This window comes from Erpetoichthys calabaricus, chromosome 10 (genome assembly GCF_900747795.2).
Source record: "Erpetoichthys calabaricus chromosome 10, fErpCal1.3, whole genome shotgun sequence".
Classification (NCBI taxonomy): Eukaryota; Metazoa; Chordata; class Cladistia; order Polypteriformes; family Polypteridae; genus Erpetoichthys; species Erpetoichthys calabaricus.
In genome coordinates, this window is record NC_041403.2 from 162,533,895 (window position 1) to 162,540,819 (window position 6,925).

A 6,925-nucleotide genomic window follows, 5' to 3' on the forward strand; every position below is an offset into this window, starting at 1 on the left:
TAGTGTGTGCTTGATGTGTGTGTGTGTGTGCCCTGCGGTGGGCTGGCGCCCTGCCTGGGGATTTGTTCTTGCCTTGTGCCCTGGGATTGGCTCCAGCAGACCCCCTTGACCCTGTGTTAGGATATAGCGGGTTGGAAGGAAGATGACTGAGTTGTTTTGAGAAGGAGCATAGCACCTCACCACTGTCTCCATATACACAGGTACTGACCCCTAGACAACTCTGAAGGCAAGCATCACGGACTGAACTTAATGTGTGCTGCTACAGGGAGCGACCTGAAGAGAGGAGTGACACGCATCCATTCTGGCTAGTTGATGGTGCTTGTAGCTCTGCATCACCTCCAGTTCCACCCCCGGATGGTGACTGGTCTTAGGGGCTCTTGGACACACCATCCTGACCAAATCTTTTTTCTTGTTGCTGCTGATCTTCAGGTGGTTATTTCCTGCACTACACGACTAAGTCTTCCACCAGCCACCTGTTCTCCCACTCAGCTCCATTATCAATACAACCTTTGACGGAGGAAACCTTTGACGGAGTCTGGAAATGTCTGTAGATGGCAAGAGCTTTTAATATAGTGGAAGTCTGTTGGGTAGAAGGTAAACTGGAAGGACGACAGGCTGGTTGCTTTAGGTGCCCTAGTGTCACATATCCATTCTTGGACAGGGAAGATGCACAAGCACAAAAGAAGCTACACACAAGCCAGCTGACCTGAAATGGGAACGTTAAACATGAAAGTAACGTTTATTGTTCAGGATGCCTTCTGTGTCATTCTGTATCATCTTGTTCTTTTAAATGAACATGCCCCGAGAGTTCCCCCATGCTACTCAGATACTCAGCTGAATCCCCCGGTGTCACCCAGTGTCCTTTTAACCAGGTGACCAGTTAGTTTCAGTGCAAGATGGCTTCCTCCACTCTCATACCTTCAAAGTCCATTACTGTGGTCTGTGATGATCTGTTCTAACATCACTTGTAGGGTCACTTCTTGCGTGAACCCAGAACCTGCCTGAGATACAATACCATGTAGTAAATATCTGAGCATGAAATTTGATTTCAATTAACAAAGTCATTTTTAACATTTGGTTTGAAGGCCTTGTAAGTCATATATTAAGGGCCTCCTTGCGTTGAAAGCAGAAGTGAAATACGGATCCATTTAAGAGCAAAACTTCCATAAATTTGGTTAATTCATACTGAAAATAAAAACAAGTCCCTTTTTTGAACGTCTCATAGGGTGTTATGACACATTCAGTGTTAAGAGTTAAAGTCAATGTAAACTTGTGAAGAATAGAAAGTTCTTGGTTATTTCAAATTATATTCAGGTTACGTTTGACTGACGCCCGCACCCACGGCAACTTACAAGATTATGACAAAGTACAACTGTTCACAGGCGGAACACTGACAAGTTAACCGCATTTAAATAGCATAGCAAAACACCCATTCATTGGTACGATGATAAGAACGTCTGTTTCACTCATGTCATTCTTTCTTTCACATGAAGCCTGAAAATCACGAGGACTGATTGAGATCCTTGATGTCAGGTAGAATGCCCAGTGGGTGCTGGGTGATCTTGTGGCCTTGGAACCCCTGCAGATTTTGTTTTTTTCTCCAGCCCTTTAGAGTTTATTCTTCCCTCTTGGCCATTGGACCTTATTTTATTCTTTGTTACCTAGTATTGCCTAATCTTGTCTTAACTTTTCTGCCTCATCTTGTAAAGCACTTTGAGTTGAAAATGTGCTCTAGAAATAAATGTTGTTGTTGCTGTCTTGCATTTACCAGCCTCTGATCAACGGGTATGCCTTACATCCCTAATTCTTTGTGCTTCTTGTTGCTTTTCTTCATTAGTCATTTCATCCCTATTCCAACGTCAGCCAATGTGACACTCAGAAGCACGTCACACGTTATGCTGGCCACTTTTGTTCATCCCTCTTGTGGATGCTGGATGGTATAACGCCCTGGCAATAGCACAGATGCTGGGCTTCACATACCGATAGAAATAAGGTGATCACTAGTGTTGCTCGTTGAAATTCACCAAAGCATTTTTCACAGCGAATATTCTGTGATCACTGGTGACGTAGTTCATCTGATATTTTCCTGGAAATTCACTGTGTTGCCATCTTAAACGTTTTTTTTTTTACTGGAGCTCCATGGTGTTTTTCGAGGTCAATCTGACATCAGAGGGTTCTGTGCAGAACTTTCACACTTGCTTACTCTTTGTTACTGTCTGCTTCACACGTGAGTGATGTCACTAGCCATGCGCTACTCCACCCCACATGCATTTACAAAAAACAATAAATTCTAAATTAGCATAACCTGCCCAAATTTGGGATATTCATGATGATGATTTCATTCATGTGGTAGGAAAACATAATAAACAAGAAGAATTGCATCAAATATTTGAAATATTAGAAATCAAGTTAAATGCCACTTTGAAGGTATTTTATGAAATAAATGTGTATACTTCAACCTGAGATGTGTGTCTGTGAAGTTGTCTCTGTGTTTTGGGGCTCTGAGACTCCACTTGCAGTTGACAACTTTGTTGTCAAATAAAGTAGGTTGTCAGATTCTCTTTTATGGCTGACCAAAACTCAACCTCCTAGACTCACCAAGCTCCTCACACATTGGTGTTTTTCTTTCAGCTGCTGCTGTACCTGCCACCTTTATGGTCTTATGGAATCTTTCAATCCAACCAGGAAACCATGCTGGTAAAATTGGACAGATGGTTTCTTTCTTTAAACTTACTGACTCCTTACTACTGGTGTCCACCGATGATTCTAAGTGTTCTTTGAATGATAGGCACCACCAAACTTTAAGCCATAGCTCCTTTGATCAGTCTCCATTACTAACTATTCACTACTGGTGCCCACCAATGAGTACAGGTGTTTCTGCAATGATAGGCACCAACCACCTTTAAGCCACTGCTCCTTCGACTTGCTTCCATTACTAACTATTTACTACTGGTGTCCACCACAGAGTACAGGTGTTTCTGCAATGATTTGCAACAACCACCTTTTCGCCATAGCTCCTTGGAGCAGCCTTCATTTCTGAGGCCTTGCATTTGCCCCACTCAGATGCTATGTCACTAACCTGACCCAATATGCTATAGAATAAGCTACCATCACAGGTGAGGGTTGAACTTATTCTCAACAGAGACATCTGCTATGCCCTACCAGTACATACAAAAGGCTTATTTGAGTCTTCCATTTCTGTCTATCCAAGTTTATTGAGTTGAGTTTAATGGGACACAACTTCTTGTGCCAGTGTCACTAATGGAAAACATAACCAGTCTTGAAGAATTTCTCCTGCGTGAAATGCCACCAAGAAGCCATTCACCTTAGTCTCATCCCCATGAGAATATCCAGCATTTTTTGTCCCTACATGGATACTTCTCACTACTGGTGTCCATCAACGAGTACAAGTGATCCTGCAATGATAGGTGAAGCATTCTCCATTTCTAACTCCTCACTACTGGTATCCAATAACAAGTACAAGAGTTCGTTAGGCACCAAACAGCTTTTAGCTCCCTGGGGCAGCATCCATTAAGACTCCTCAATACTGGTGTCCACCAATGAGTCCAAGTGTTCCTGCAATGATAGGCACCACCCAACTTTAAGCCATAGCTCCTTTGATCAGCCTCCATTACTAACTATTCACTACTGGTGCCCACCAATGCGTACAGGTGTTTCTGCAATCAGGGCCGGATTTATATGAAAAGAGGCCCTAGGCTATTCCACTTATGAGGCCCTTTCACCTTCCATTTTTAAGTTTGTAAATTACATGAGAGATAATAAAAAACATCATTACTGTGATTGACCAATACATTTTTATGTTTGTTTATTAGTCATATGCGTAGAATTTCTCCTTATTTTCGGTTCAGTGTTTTAGTGTTCACTGTTTTTAGAATAGGGTAATTTTAATTTTGCTAACAATTTGAATGTAGGCCCCTCTTGATCTTGAGGCCCTAGGCTGAAGCCTAGTTAGCCTATAGGAAAATCCGGCCCTGTCTGCAATTATAAGCCCCAGCTAGCTTTTAGCCATTGCTCCATGATGCTGCCTCCATTAACGAGGCCGGTGCATAGGGCCCACTCAGACACCACGTCACTAACCTGACCCAATATGCTATAGAAGAAGCTACCGTCACAGGTGAGAGTCGAACCAGTACTCAACAGAGATATCTGCTGTCCCCTCCCAGGACACACAAATAGCTTATTTCAGTCTATCCAAGTTTATTGAGTTGAGGATAACAGGACCTGACGTCTTGCGTTGGTGTCACTACAAAACACCACCAGTCTTAAAGAAATTTTCCTGCATGAGATGCTACGAAGAGGAGGCGACTTAATCACATCCTCATGAGAATATCCAGCATTTCTAGTCCCTACATGAGTACATCTCACTACTGGTGCCCACCAATGAGTAAAGGCGTTTCTGCAATGATTGGCACCAGCCTCCTTTTAGCCATAGCTCCTTGGAGATGCCTCAATTTCTGAGGCCTTGCATTGGGCCCGCTCAGAAGCCATGTCACTAACCTGCCCCAATATGCTATAGCAGAAGCTACCGTCACAGATGAGAGTGAAGTTCTCAACAGAGATATCTGCTAGCCCCTCCTAGGACACACAAATAGTGTATTTCTCTCTATCCAAGTTTATTGAGTTGAGCATAATAGGACCTGACGTCTTGCGTTGGTGTCACTATGAAACAACCACCAGTCTTAAAGAAATTTTCCTGCATGAGATACTACCAAGAGGAGGCGACTTAATCACATCCTCATGAGAATATTCAGCATTTCTAGTCCCTACATGGATACATCTCACTACTAGTGCCCACCAATGAGTACAGGAGTTCCAGTTATGATAAGCCCCAGCCAACTTTTAGCCATAGATCCTTGGAGATACCTCCATTATTGACTACCTGCTACTGGTGTCCTCCAACAAGTCTGAGTCTTAATACAGTGATAGGCACCAGCCACCTTTAAGCCATAGCTCCTTTGATCAGCCTCCATTACTAAATATTCACAACTGGGGTCCACCAATGAGTACAGGTGTTTCTGCAATGATTGACACCAAATACATTTTACCCATAGCTCATTGGTGATGGCTCCATTTATGAGGCCTTGCACTGGGTCCAGTCAGATTCCATGTCACTAACTTGCCCCATTATGCTGAAGAAGAAGCTACAATCTCAGGTGCGAGCTGAACTTATTGTCAACAGAGGACTCTTCTACCACCCCCAGTACTTGCAAACGTCTTATCTGAGTCTTCCACTTCTGTGCAGTTCAAGTTCAGTCCCTGCAGTTTTACTGATTTGTTGATAAGTCAGTGCCAGTCTTACACGGGTGACCATAACATACGACTTAAGTACAAATCATACGACTCGATCATTGCCCTTTGATCTAAGGTCCTCTGTTACCCCATAGTACACTTACGAAGCAGCACTGTGTTTAAGTATAGGGTATGATGTACAGGACTACCAGAATCATTTTTAAAAATAGACAACATTAAAAATTGTCACTTGAACGCCTCACGTTGTTGTAACACTCTGCCCCTGGACAACTTCCTCGCATGATTTCAGTTCCTCATTGGTTTTCACTTCTAGTACGCCTCCAGCTCTGTTTTTAGGCTCCTCTTTGTCTTTCACTATTTCTAAGCGACTCTCAGTCTTTTACTTTCTCTTTCACTTACAGCTTTAGTGTTCTCTTTGAAGCCTGACCCATCCTTGCCTTTCATGTTATTAATGTTTCACTTTAACCTGCCCTTGCAGTAAATTAAGTGGTAGCAAAATGACTGGCTTTGAAACACAAGAATTGGGGTCAAGGTGAGTTACAAAAGTCTGACCTCTCCCACCCAGAGTCACTTACAGAAAACAAGAAATACAAAATCTCTGAAGTTGTTTTCCGTCACGGAAACAGAGTTCTGTTTGAGTTCCATGCCTGCCGTTTCACAAAATTGCCCCTAAAATTAATTTTGCATGCAATTTCATAACTGTGAAATGTGAAACTCATTACAATGAGGCTTTAAGGGTTTCAAATATTTTGTGGGTTGAAAAGCAAGAAACATTGCTCCATAATGGTCATTCTGCTAATGGAAGGGCGGTCTCCCTCCTTGGCCTCACCCAAATGTCACCCTCCGATCTTCAGTGGCATCTTCCATGAAGCTCCATGCGCTCTCATCTGCCAGTCTGCACATTCACACTGCTGTTTCCACCTCACACTGGGATTAGAATTGAGGCCACCGGTGCTCACTGACCACATTAGAGGATCTTCCTTGATGTATAGCATGTCCTGCTTGGTGATTGTTAAATGTTACTAAAACCACTGGCAGCTCAGATACCTGGTTTGTAAACATGGCATCTGTGTCTTTAACTGGGTTTGCACGGATGCCCTGGGGCTTGTGGGAAATGTAGTGTGGAGATGTAGGCACTGTGCATATAAAACCAGAAGAGAAGGATGTGGCGGCACTTTTGGACAGCAGTTTCCACCAACTTCATCAATGGAAGTACCCAAAAAACCCTTTACGAACTTTGATTTCTGCAGCAGTGGAAGATTTTGCACTGCCTTTGGAAGTTGGGGTGGCGGCGGGTACTTTTCTTTCTCCCCATTCCTGCCTGTAGTTGCCCTTTGTGAAGAGGCGCAGCTCATATGATCGTTCACTTTCTGGACTCTGGTGGTAGGACTGTGCTCATTGTCCATTTTTCTTGGAAGCAGTTTACAAAAGGAGGATTATTCCACCACATCTTCCCTTTCTTTAACTGTTCTTTGCACTTCAGGATCCACTTACAGGAGAGACTTTTTTCGGGACTGTATATTTTATCGTCTTTGTTCATGGCGCTTGTTTCGTATGTTTGTCATTACCTTTCTTTGCTGTGTTTGTAAATAGTCAGTCATATTTGTTGCTTAATATGTTTAAATTATGTTGACATTTTTCTGGTGTGATTTGT